Source organism: Elephantulus edwardii, unplaced genomic scaffold (genome assembly GCF_000299155.1).
Source record: "Elephantulus edwardii isolate Elephantulus edwardi_28Jun2011 unplaced genomic scaffold, EleEdw1.0 scaffold00337, whole genome shotgun sequence".
NCBI classification, from domain to species: Eukaryota; Metazoa; Chordata; class Mammalia; order Macroscelidea; family Macroscelididae; genus Elephantulus; species Elephantulus edwardii.
Window position 1 is genome coordinate 2,046,383 of NW_006400087.1, and position 14,317 is coordinate 2,060,699.

Consider the following 14,317-nt stretch of genomic DNA (forward strand, 5'->3'; position numbering starts at 1 on the left):
CTTATTGATTTGGGAACTGGATGCCGACTCTCTGGCTTCTTCATGCTGAACAGGGACAGGGGCGTAGATGTAAAGGGGGGGAAGGGAGGACGCTTTATCACCTTACTGGTGGTCTTAGGTTAAAGCTGCTTGCCTCTTGTTCTGTTAGAAGATATTTTCCTATAATTTGCTCCCCTTTGGACTGCAAAGTATTTTCCCAGGTGGGTCCAGTGGGGATGGCTGGTTGAACCCAGAGGCTCCATCCTCCTTTGCTTCCTTAGCTGTCAGTTGTATTTCCTTTTTGCCACTGGCACTGGGTTCAGGGTCAATTCTGGAGTAAAACTCAGTGTTAAGGTTGTTGTTGTTGTTATGTGCCATGGAGTCGAGTCGTTTGCGACTCATAGCGAGGAGCCACCGCCTCAGCAGAAGCGGGAGCCAGAAGCAGCATGGGTTCAAGCCGAGACCAGGCAACACAGAGGACTCCCACAATAGCTTCTGACAGGCCTCCAGGTAACAAGCCCCAAAGCGGAGCCTAAACAGTTTGGGAGGAGCAAGGAGCAAGGGAGAGTGTTAAGGTTACCTATAGGAAAGGGAGCAAACCTAGAGAGAACAAACTTGTGAATTACAAATAGAAGGGCATTGAGGGTGTTGCTTTCAGGTTTACTGGGGGAGAGGGTGGCAAAAGGTGGCCTAGATAACATTCTCTGGATACCCTAGGTATTCTTTTATTTTTTTTCCCCCTTCCCCTCCCAGGGGTCAGATGACACAATCTGGGGACTGAGGAGCTCACCCTGAGGGCCGTGACGGCTCACCCCAAGCCGAGGGCCGAGGGCTGCCCACCCCGGGCAGAGGGCAAGTTTCTTCTTGGAAGCTAGGATTTTGAAGCTCCATTTCACATATTTTGGACATGTGTCCAGGAGAGACTGGTCCTTGGAGAAGGACATTATACTCGGAAGGGTGGAGGAACAGCACACTAGAGGAAGACCCTGGATGAGATGGATTGAAACAGTAACTGGGGCAATGAGAGTTGATGTTTCAGAATTAGTAAGACTGTCTCAGGATAGGGCAGGGTTCAGGGATACTGTACACAGAGTCACTATTGGTCACAGGCAACTCTATGGCACATTAACAATAACAACAACAACAATCCATTATTACCACACTTGTCTGTCAGTTTGCTGTACTAGGGTAACATGGGTTGCTTTGGTGCTGGAATCTTTACAACCATTTTCAAATACCAGAAGGGTCACCTTTGGTGGACATGTTTCAGCAGAACTCCAAGATTAAGCTAGATTAGGAAGTAGAATCTCATTCCCAAGAAAGATGATCCAAAAGAATGGGGACGTTATCAAACACTGTTTGTTGGAGCCCCCAATTAAAACAAGCTTTGAAGCAGGAGTGGCATCCACTTTCATAATAGCTTGCCTCCAAAAACTTTATGAACTTGGAAAAATGATATAAGTTATACAAGTGTTCAGGTCTTTAATTTATAGGGTTGCTATGAGTCGCCTACGACTCAATGGCACTTAACAACAACAATGTCAACATAAAAAGAGCTTTGTGTGCCTGGTGGATAGAGAGTTATGCTCCCAAGTTAAAGTGGGTGATTTTAATCTGTGGCCCTCAGGCCTGGTTTTAATTGTTTTTGGCCAAACATTATTCTAAGTGGTTTAGCACTGGTCTGTCCATTTGCTGTACAGAGGTAACTTGGTTGCTGTGATGCTGAATGTTGTGACACTGATGTGTCTAATGCGATAATAGTTACCCATGGTTGACAGTGTTTGGTGGGGCTCCCTGATTAAAACAAGCTTGGAAGCATGAGTGGCATCCACTTTCGTAATAGCTCGCCTCTGAAAACTCTGTGTTCAGGTCTTTCATTCATAGGGTCACTATGAGTCATGTATAACTCAAAGGCACATAACAACAACAACAACAACAATCATTAATATAACAAACACTTACCTACCAGGATCCAGCTATACCAAGCTGAAGGATCACTCATTGGTAGGATGAGATCAACTTTTAATACAAAGGCCCACCCACTAAATCCTGTTTGCCTACACAAGAGGCTTCCCACCCAAGCTGATTGTAAACAAGGTCAGATATAGTTAATTAGCTTAAACTTGATTGCTAACACTATTAGAGATGCTCAAAGAGCTAGTGTAGTTGGACCCTGGTGGGTATTTGTGATTTACTTGAAAGCTGGGGGCAAAACGGTATTTCTATTGATTGTGTTTGGAGAGAATGTTGTTCTAAATGGTGCAGCACTTGTCAGTTTGCTATACTGAGATTACTTGGGGTTGCTGTGATACTGAAATATTTGTCCCTACTGTGTCAAATTCCATAATGTGTTTCCCATCCTGGATAGGTTTTGTTGGAGTTCCCTGATTCTATAGACTAACAGGCAGGATGGCCATCTACTTCTTAAATAAAAGGCTTTTAAAAACCATATGAACACTAAATAAAGAGGACAGTGATAGTAGTGTAGTAATAGAGCCCAGAGAGAGTGGAAGTCAGTTGAAATGAGGAAAATCAATAGCAAGCATTGTTTAACAATTGATACATGGAATGTACATTCTTTGAATCTTTCAAAACTGGAAATTAATAAAATGAAATTGAATACATGAATATGAGTATGCATTAGTGAGATGTGATGGACCAGCTATGGCCACTTTGAATCAGATAATCATATGGTATACTATGCAGGGATTGAAAAACAGAAGAAGAGTGGTGTAGCACTCATAGTAAAAAAGTCAATTTCAAGTTCTATTCTGAAATATAATGTTGTGAGTGATTGTTGTTGTTGTGTTGTTAAGTGACGTCGAGTTGCAGGCGACTCATAGTGACCCTATGAAGGAGAGTCCTCAACACTTGGGTGTCTTTCATCCTCTCTCCAGGTTCATAGGGTTTCCAGAGGCAAGCTATTACAGAAGTGGATGCAACTCATTCTTCCAAACTTGTCTTAATTGGGGAGCTCCACCCCACTCTCTGTCCACATTGGGTAGCTAACCATTAATGCATTTGACACAACAGTGTCACAGTGTTCAGCCTCACAGCAACCACAAGTTACTGCTGTATGGCAACTTGTACACCAGGGCTATACGACCTAGAGGAATGTCTGAACAAAAACAATGAAAGACAGGCCCGAGGGCCACAGATTAAAAGTCACCCACCTTCGGCTTGGTAGCATCGCTTTCTGTCCACTGAGCCAGCTGATCTCTGATGTTGATGTTAAGTGCCATCGAGTCGCAGGTGACTCAGCGACCCTATGAAGGTGAGTTCTCAGCTCTTGGATTTTGTTGTGAGTGATAGGGTAATATTTATACACAAACATGGAAGACTTATTAACATGATTATTATTAAAATTTATGTTCCTACATGTAGTGACAAAGAGGAACAAATTGAGAATTTTTACCAAATTTTGCAGTCTGAAATTAAGCAAACATGCATTTAGGATGCGTTAATGATAATTGATGTCTGGAATGCAAAAGTAGAAAACAGTGAAGAAGAAACAGTAGTTGGAAAATATGGGCTTAGGGATAGATAAAAATGATGCTGGAAGTAGAATGATTGAAATTTGTATTTATGATTTATTCATTGCAAATACTTTTTCCCAAAAGAAACAGAATTATCACTTTATGCATGGATTTCACTTGATGGGCTACATAGTAATCAGATCAACTACATTTGTGGAAGAAATTCTTGGAGAAGCTCAATATCAACAACCAAAACTAGGCCACGGCAGACTGTGGGTCAGATCATCAATTACTCATATGTAAGTTCAGGTTGAGGACAAACAAAATGAAAATAAGTCTACAGGAACCAAGATATGATCTTGAATCAATTCTATCTGAATTTCACAATCGTCTTTAGAATAGGTTTGAAGCATTTGAACACCAATGATAGAATACCGAAGAAGTAATGGGATGATACCAAGGATATCCATGAAGAAAGCAAAAGGTCATTACAAAAACAGAGGAGAAAGAAAAAATCGAAATAGATATCAGAAGAGACTCTAAAGATTGCACTGGAGTGTCGAGAAACCAAATCTAAAAGAAAACATGTAGAAGTGACAGAGCTAAACAGATGATTTCAAAGGGCAGCTCAGAAGGACAAAACAAAGTGTTATAATGGAATGTGCAGAGAGATGGAATTAAAAAATAAAAAGGGAAGAACTCTCTCTGCATTTCTCAAGCTGAAAGAACTGAAAAATGTATTTAAGCCTCATGTTGCAATATTAAAAGATGCTATGGGAAATATTATTGAATAACCCAGAAAGCATCAAAAGAAAATGGAGGGACTACATAGACTTGCTGTACATAAAGAATTAATTAACACTGAAAAATTTTAGGAAATACCATATGAACATGAGCCAATGGTAATAAAAGAGAAAGTGGAAGCTGCATTGAAGACACTGGCAAAAAAATAAGGCCCAGGAAGCAAGGGGATACCAATTGACTTGTTTCAAGTGGATGCACTCATAGGTCTATGCCAGAAAATTTGGAGGACAGCTGTCTGGCCAATGGATTGGAAGAGTTCCATATTTGTTCCCGTTCCCAAGAAGGGTGATCCAACTGAATGTGGAAATTATCGAACAATGTCATTGCTATAATATGCAAACAAAACACTGCTGATGATCATTAAAAATATGGCTGGAACAGTACATAGATATGGAATTTTCAAAAGTTCAGGTAGAATTTAGAAGAGGCTGTGGCACAAGGGATATTATTGCTGATGCCAGATGAATCCTGGCTGAAAGTAAAGAATACCAGAAGAATGTCTATTTGTACTTTATTGACTATGCAAAATCATTTGACTGTATGGATCATGACAAGTTGTGGCTGACACTGAGGAAAAATGGATCCCAGGACACTTGACTGTGCTCATGAGGAACCTATACCTGGATCTGGAGGCTGTTGTGTGAACAGAGCAGGTGAACGGTGCATGGTTTGGAATTGGGAAGGGAGTGTGTCAGTGTTGTATTCTATCTCCATACCTGTTCAATTTATATGTTTAGTAAATTATCCAAGAAGCTGGACTCTATGAGGAAGAGTGTGGCATCAGGATTGGAGGGAGATGCATCAATAACCTGCATTATGCAGATGATACAACCTTACTTCCTGAAAGTGAGGAAAATTTGAAGAACTTGTTGCAGAAGATCAAGGAATGCAGTCTTCAGTATGGATTGTGTCTCAATATCAAGAAAACAAAGAATCTTACAACTGGATCAATAGGCAGTGTCATGATAGATGGAGAGGAGACTGAAACTGTCAACAGCTTCTTCTTGCTTGGATCCACAATTAACACCCTTGGCATGAGCAGTCAGGACAAGGAAACACATTACACTAGGAAAACCTTCAGTTAGGGACCTTTCCAAATAATTGAGGGGCCGTCATGTCAGTTTGAGGACTAAACTGCATCTGATTCAGGCCATAGTCTTTCCAATTACTCGCTGTGCATCCAAGATCTGGACAATGAACAAGGATGACAGAAAAATAATTGATGTCTTTAAACTGTGGTGTTGGCGAAGAGTACTGAACATTCCATGGATGGCCAAGAGAACAAACATATGTCTTGGAGGGGGTTCAGCTGGAGTGCTCTTTGGAGGCAATTGACATTGCTAAGAGGTGTTATTCCTTGAAGAAGGACATGATGTTAGAAAGGGTGGAGTGTCGACAAAGGAAAGGACCACTGAAATGGGCATTATACAGGTGAGACAACCTTGCTTGCTGAAAACGAGGACTAGAAACACTTGCTATAGAAGATCAAAGAATACAGCCTTCTGTGTGGATTGCATCTCAACATTAAAAAAACAGTAATTCTCACAATTGTACCAATAGGCAACATAGATGGAGAAAAGATTGAAACTGTCAACTACTTCATTTTGCTTGGATCTACAATGAACAGCCTTGTTATCAGAAATTAAGAGATCTGAAGTTGTATTGCACTGAGAAAATCTGTAGTCAAAGACCTCTCCAAATTATTCAGGAGTAATGATGTCAGTTTGAAGACTAAGATGTGTCTCTTTCAGCCCATCATCTCTCTAGTCACTTGCTTTGCATCTGTGAACTGAATAATAAATAAGGATGACGTAAGACTCGATGCCCTTAAGCTTTAATATTAGAGGAAAGTATTGAATTCTCCATGTACTTAAAAAAAAGACAACAAACAGATATGTCTTAGGAAAGAGTAACCAGTCTGTTGCTTGGATACAAAGATGACAAATTTTGTCTCACATACTTTGGGCACGTTACTAGGAAAGTCTGCTCCTTGGAGAGGATCATTGTGCTTGGGAAGTTGGAGAGTTGGCAAAAGATGACCCTCATCCATATGGATTAACACAATGACTGATGCAATGAATTCTATATCACAAATGATGAAGAAGGCCCAAGATAAGACAGGGTTCAGATCTGTTGTTTACAGAGTCACTATGAGTTGTACTCAAGGGCATCTCACAACAACACCTGAAGAAGAATCACATTGCATTTATAGTTACAAAAGACAATTTTAAGATCTATCCTAAAGAATAATGTGTTGAGTGATAGGACACGATCCAAACACAGGCAAAGAAGACGTGATAATACAACTATAATCCAAATGTATGCACCAATAACTAAAAAGCCAGAGAAGAAAATTGAGGAGGATTTTGAAGTACCATTTCACCTACTTTGGGCATGTGGCCAGGAGGGATCAGTCTTTGGAGACGGACATCATACTTGGAAAGCAGGCTAGGAAGCCCCTTGATGACATGGATTGAAACAGTGACTGTTAATGGGGGCAGTTGTGTTGCAGACTATGAAATTGGCTCAGGGTAGGGCAAAATTCAGTTATTGGTCATAGGGTCTCTATGAGTTGTATATGACTTGTCAACATTTAACAACAACCAACTTTTTAAAAAATTTTGAAACTGATCAAATATGCAATCAAGATGTATTAATAATAATTGATGTCTAGAATGCAAAATTTAGAAAAAACAAGGAAGGAATGGTAGCTGGAATGTATGATCTTGGTGATAAAATGAGCGTGGACAAGTAAGATTGAATTATCTGTATAATGTAGGTAAATGATGAATCTTCCTCCAATCTTGATGCCTCATTCTTGTTCATAGAGTCCAACATTCGAATAATTTGCTCAGTATACAGACTGATCAACAATCTGTGCTAAGCAGATGACACAATCCTGCATGCTGACACTGAAGACCTGAAGCATTTGCTGCAGAGGGCTCAAGGACGGCATCCTTCAATATGAATTGAGGCTCAATATCAAGAAAACAAACATTCTCACCATTGAGCCAATTGGCAGCATCATGATAGATAGTGAAAAGATTAAGACTGTTAACAGCTTTAGTTTGCTTGGTTCCACACAAACACCCTTGGCACCAACAGCCAGGAAATTAAAAAATGTATTGCGGTAGGATAGTCTGCTGTTAAAGACCTCTCCAAAATATTGAAGAACAATGATGTAACTCTGGAGACACCTGTGCACCTGATACAGGCCATGGTCTTTGCAATCACTTGCTTTGCGTCAGAGAGCTGGACAATGATTAGGGCTGATAGAAGGAGAATTGATGCCTTTGTGCTGTGGTGTTGGAGAAGAGTATTGAATATACCATGGACTGCTCAGAAAATGAACAGGTTCATCCTAGAGAGGCTTAAACCAAGTTTCTCCTTGGAGTCAAGGTTTCTGAAGTTTTGTCTGACATACTTTGGATATGTTGCAAGGAGAGACCAGTCCTTGGAGAGGGCCATCTTGCTTGGGAGGTTGGAGGGATATCGCAGAAGACGAAGATTCTTAACATTGGTAGGTGTGTTGGAGACAGTGCGATTGGCACAGGATAGAGCAGGGTTTGTGGCTGTTGTACATAAGTTCGCTATGAGTCGCAGGAAACTTGATGACACATAACAACAACAACAACATACAGATTGAAGGCAATACTAAAGGAAAACAGATGAACAGAATATTTCAAAAGGGATCTCGAGAAGACATAGCAAATTGCTATACTAGAATGTGCAAAGAGCTAGGAATGGAAAACAAAAAGAGAAGAACTCAACTGGGATTTCTAAAGTTGAAACAAGGGAAAACAAATTGATGCTTTGAGTTGCAACACTGTAGATAGTATATACAAAATCTTTAATGATCCAGGAAGCATCAAAAGAATATGGAAAAACTATACAGAATCACTCTACCAAAAAGAACTGATTGACGCTGAAAAATTTTAGGAAATACCATATCACCAAGAGCCAGTGGTAGTAAAAAAGTAAGTTCAAGCTTCACTGAAGGCACTGGCAATTAACAAGGCTCCAGAAATTGATAGACTACCAAATGACATGTTTCAATTAACAGATGCAGTCCTAGACTTGCTCACTGGTCTGTGCCAGGAAATTTAGAAGACAGTTGATTGGCTGATTGACTGGAAGATATTCATATTTGTTTCCATTCCTAAGAAAGACGGTCTAACAGAATGTGAAAATTATTGAACAATATCATTAATATGACTTGCAAGCAAAATACTGCTGATGATCATCCTAAAACAGCTACAACAGTACATTGAATGGGAACTGACAGAAGTTCAAACTGGTTGTAGAAGAGATTGCAGAGACAGGGATATCATTGCTGATGTTAGATGGACACTAGCTGTAAGTAGAGAATACAAGAATCATTTGTGTTTTATTGACTATGCAAAGGCATTTGACTGTGTGAATCATAAAAAACTATGATTAACATTAAGATTGGGAGTTCCCAGAAGACTTCATTTTGCCTATATGAAGCCTATATCTAAACCAAGAAGCTGTTGTCCAGATAGAGCCAGGGAACACAGTATTATTTAACATGAGGAAAGGTGTGCATCAGGATTGTATCCTTTCTCTGAACCTATTCAGTCTGTCTTCTGAACAAATGATCCATGAAGATATACTCTATAAAGAGGAATGTGGCATCAAGAAAGGAGAAATACTCATCAACAATCTGTGTTTTACAGATGATACAACCTTCCTACCTGAAAGTGAAGAAGACCTGAAGCCCTTGCTGTAGAAGATCAAGGAATATAGCCTTCAATATGGATTATATCTCAACATCAAGAAAATAAAAAGACAACTGGAGCAATAGGCAACATGAATGGAGATGAAAGATTGGAATTGGTGATGTTTGGACCCCAAATCAAACACCCTTGGTACTGGTAGCCAGGAGATCAGAAGACATAGTTTTGGGAAAGTCTGCTGTCAGGGAACTCTGCAAAGCACAGAAGAGCAATGATACCAGTTTAAAGCTTATGGTGTGCCTGATTAAATCCATAGTCTTTCCAGTCACCTGTTGCACATGTAAGAGCTGGACAATTATTAAGGATGATAGAAGTAGAATTGATACATTTGAGTTTTGATGTTGAAGAAGAATGTTTAATTCATGTACTACCTAAAGAACAAACAGATATGTATTGGAGAAAGAGCAACCGGAAAATTCCTTAAAGCTTTATTTCACATATTTTGGACATGTAGTTAGGAGAGTCTTTTTCTTGGAGAAAGAATATCCTCAACAAGATGGATTGATACAGTGTCTGTGGCAAAGGACTCAAATATTTCAAGGATGATAAGGCCTATTCTTCATCAACTGATAAAATTATGTGGTTCTTATTCTTTGCTTTAATAATGTGATTAATAACATTGTTTTTTCCACTTAATAAAGTGATATTTTTCGAAATGTACAGTTGGCAGAACTTGGTCATGCATCTTCACTAGTACCTGGAGCGTTGCTACCTTTGGTGTTTTCTGGTGTAAATTACTTGAGCTCTCTGTTTGAAATCAGTTTGATAAGTCCTTTACTTAGCAACTTTTGAAGGGCTGTTCTGGCCAGGGAACCATGAATCTTCAGTCTCAGGACAGTAGCTGGGTTTATAAGCTTATAGTTAGAAACTTCTTTACAGAGTTTGTCATATGTGGCTTTGTCAAACAAGACATGGTTATTGAGCTTATCCATAACTTTGCCTTTGGACTACTTCTTTTTGGCCCTGCCTCCAGATTTGGTCACTGGATCTTTGTCCTTCTTGGCTGACTTGCTGGCATCTTTCTTTTCTTTTCTTTCTTTTTTTTTTGTCTTCTTTGAGTGGCTTTACAAAGCTCGGAAGAAGGGGTATCCCAAGTGTTATCAGACAAAAAACTGAATTTCTTTTCTTATGATTAACCATTCTTGCAAACATGTTATAAATTTCACTTGGCCATGATGAATTTTTTTTATATACTGTTGGATTCTGTGGACCAGGATTTTTGTATTTATGTTCATGAGTAATACTGGTGTATAATTTTCTTTTTTGGTGATGTCTTTGCTTGGTTTTGGTATTAGGGTTATGCATGCTTTATAGAATTACTCTGGGAATGGTTGTTCTTTTTCTCTTTTTTCAAATTGTTTAAGTAGAATTGGTGATACTTTGTCTCTGAATTCACCCGTCTGGGCCAGGTATTTTTCTTGGTGGGGGGGTGGGGGAAGAGGATTCTTTACATGATCTGCTTAATTTCTTCCTTTATGATAGGTCTGTTCAAGTTTTCCTCAGCATTTTTTAGCCTCCCTTTTGTTCCCGAATTCCAATCACACCTATGTTGTTTTGTTTGCTGTCATTTCACCTAATTAATACGTTGTGTTTTTTAAATTCCCTTTGCCCTCCCTCTGTCTTTTCGTCTAGTAATTTCTCATTGAGTTTCTTGTCTTCTGTCTGATTCTCCATTCCATCTTATCTAAACTGCTCCACCTTGTTCAAAAGTTCTACAATATTTGTCTGGATATTCTGGGCTGTATTTTAATTATATTAAGCACAACATTTTATTGATATCTAAAATACCTCTCTCATTATGAGTGCAAAAGATATGACAACTTGTTTGTGCTACTGTGATTATGTGATACTATTAGTTGGTTTATTTTGTTCATTATGATTTTATTTACTGAATTAATTTTAGACATGTTTAATGAATAAACTGAAAACACTATGCAGGGCTGCCTGTGTTTTGATTAGAAGCACTTGAGCTCCCTTTATTTCAGAGGACGAACATTCAGAACCCCAGACTCTTGGGCTGCATTACCAGCTGTCCTTTCCCCTTTAATACAGGACAACTACACAATTACCCTTATGTGTATTCATTCGATTCCTATCCCACAAGACTGTTTATGCTTGATATGGTATTGCCAGTTTTAAAAATTGTTGCCAATCTAGTGGTAAAACTGTAATAATATTGTGGTTTTCATTAGAACTCCCCTACACCTAAGTATATTGTACATATTTTCATGTGTTTGTTTTTTCTCTTGTGCATTTTTTTAAAAAGTTACTTCTCTGCTGGATTGTTTATAATTTTAAAATTTTTATATTAAGAATTTTTCCTATGTTTTAGAAAAAAATTACTGTTTGATGAGTATTGAAAATATTTTATCCCAACATGTTCATTTCATTAATTTAAGAAGTCCAGTTCACTAATAATTCCTTAATGAATATGTCTCAATCTTTGAGAATGGGCTCTCCATCTTAAATAAGAACGCCACTGTCATTTAAATAGGTTTTGACTCATGGTGACTCTCTATTGTGATTTTATCTTCTTCCTACTTTTTTTTCTCTACTGTGTTTTTGAGGCCAAAATCTTTATGAAAGGCAACTGACGATGGAGCTATTGGTGGATCTGAACTGCTGAGCTGTAACTTCACACATTACTGTTGTTGTTGTTATGTGCCATCGAGTCGCTTGCGACTCATAGTGACCCTGTGTACAAGAGCTCTAAATGCTGTTCTATCCTGTGCCAACCTAGCCATCTCAGACGCACTTATTCCCACCGCTCCGGTCACAGAATCGATCCATCTCACCAAAGGTCTTCCTCTCCTTCACTTCCCCTCCACTCTGCCAAACATGATGTCCCTTTCCAAGGACCAGTCCCTCCTTGCAACATGCCCAAAATATGTCAGACGAAGCTTCAGAATCCTTGACTCCAGGGAACACTCTGGCTTCACCCTCTCCAGGACAAACCTGTTTGTTCTCCTAGCAGTCCATGGTATATTCAACACTCTTCTCCAGCACCACAGCTCAAAGGCATCAATCCTCTTTCTATCAGCCCTATTCACTGTCCAACTCTCTGATGCATAGCACATAGCTGCGAAGACTATAGCCCGGATCAGGCGCACCTTAGTTTCCAGCCTGACATCATTGCTCTTCAGTACTCTTGAGAGGTTCCTCACAGCTCACTTTCCCAATGCAATTCGTCTCCTGATTTCCTGGCTGCTGTTACCAAGAGCGTTGACTGTGGAGCCAAGTAAATTAAAACTGTTAACTATCTCAATCTTCTCACCATCCATGCTGATGCTGCCAATTGGCCCAGTGGTTAGAATCTTTGTTTTCTTGACATTTAGCTTCAGTCCATATAGGAGGCTGTAGTCCTTGATCTTCTGCAGCAAGTGCCTCAGGTCCTCCTCAGTTTCAGCAAGCAGGGTTGTATCATCTGCATAACGCAGATTGTTGATGATTCTTCCACCAATCCTGATTCCACATTCCTCTTCGTATAGCCCAGCGTCTCGGATGATCTGTTCTGCATACAGATTGAAAAAGTATGGAGACAGAATACATCCCTGACGGACCCCCTTCTTGATTTTGAACCATGTAGTGTCTCCTTGTTCTGTTCTGACCACTGCCTCCTGGTCCAAGTATCGGTTTCGCATTAGCACTATCAAATGTTCTGGGATTCCCATTCTTCTTAGAGTCAGCCACAGCTTGTTGTGATCCACACAGTCAAAAGCCTTTTCATAGTCAATGAAGCACAGATAGACATTCATCTGGTATTCTTTGCTTTCCTCCAAGATCCATCTGACATTAGCTATAATATCCCTAGTACCACGACCTCTTCTAAATCCAGCCTGCACATCTGGCAGTTCTCTGTTGACATATTGTTCCAAACGTTTTTGGATAATTTTCAGCAGAATCTTGCTTGCATGTGATATCAATGATATTGTTCGATAATTTCCACACTCTGTTGGGTCCCCTTTCTTTGGAATGGGAACAAATATTGATCTTTTCCAGTCAGTGGACCAAATTTCTTGGCACCACTTAGTGAGCACATCCAGGCCAGCGTTTGTTGAAATATGTCTATTGGTATACTGTCAACTCATGAAGCCTTGTTTCTTGCCATTTCCTTCAGAGCAATTTGAACTTCCTCTTTCATCACCATAGGCTCTTGCTCATATGTCATTTAATGAAATTCTTCTGTGTCAGCCACTTCCTTCTGATACAGTGACTCTGTGTATTCCTTCCATCTTGTTTTGATACTTTCATTATGAACTAGATAAAATGCAGATAAAACCATCCACACTGGCTTCTAAATATGTATTTATGCTATATACTCATTTTTAAATTATTTTGGTGTATTATATGAGAAGGGAGCTCTGCTAGCCTTATGGTAAGAAACTGCATTGCAATCCTGAAGGCATGCGGTTCGAGGCTACCAGCTGCTTTGCAGGAGGATGGGTAATCTTCTCCCATGCAATTAACTGCCTCTGAAAACCCATTGGAGGGTTAGCTATGGTTTGAATTCAACATTACAGTACAACAACAACAACAACTTTATATGAGATAGAGTATTTATTTAATTTTCTTTTACACGTGAAAGCATTATTTCATTTTCTTTTACATGTGAAAGCAGTTGCTTCATCATCATTTGTCTCCACGGTTTGTGTTAACAGCTCAGTCATAATCAAGTTTTCCTTTGTGTGAGTTTGTCTTTAGGTTCGCTTTTCTCTTTCATTAGTCTGTTTGCTTATCCCTTCAGCAATAAAACCACATCTTACTCATAATTTTTATATACGTTAGCAACCAAGTATCTTTTTTTATGAAGTCCATTTATTCATTTTTGTCTAGTTGCTTATGTCTCTTTTTTATTTTTCAATTAATTTTAATGAAAGTTTACAGAGACTTAGTGTTTCCAATGAATTAATTGTTGCACTTTTCTCCCTGCCCACCCCCTCACCCCCCACTTCGCTCTTCTCTTTGAAAAGTAAAAGAAAAATTCTTTCATTGTTATATAGTCTCTCCCCCCAAACCCACTCCACTGTGCAGACTTCATTCTGGACTTCTGTCATGACTATAATACATAATCATACACCCCTTTAAAGCAGTTCTCTCTCTCTCATGTGTTTCAATGCAGTATATATTATTTATGCACTCTTTCTCAGTCAAAGCACATATTATGTGTCGACACTAAAGAGCTGAACAGAAGATACCAAAAGGCAGCACAGAATGACAAAGCAAAATATTACAATGAAATGTGCGAGGAGCTAGAGTCAGAAAATCAAAAGGGCCGAACTCATTCAGCATTTCTTAAGCTCG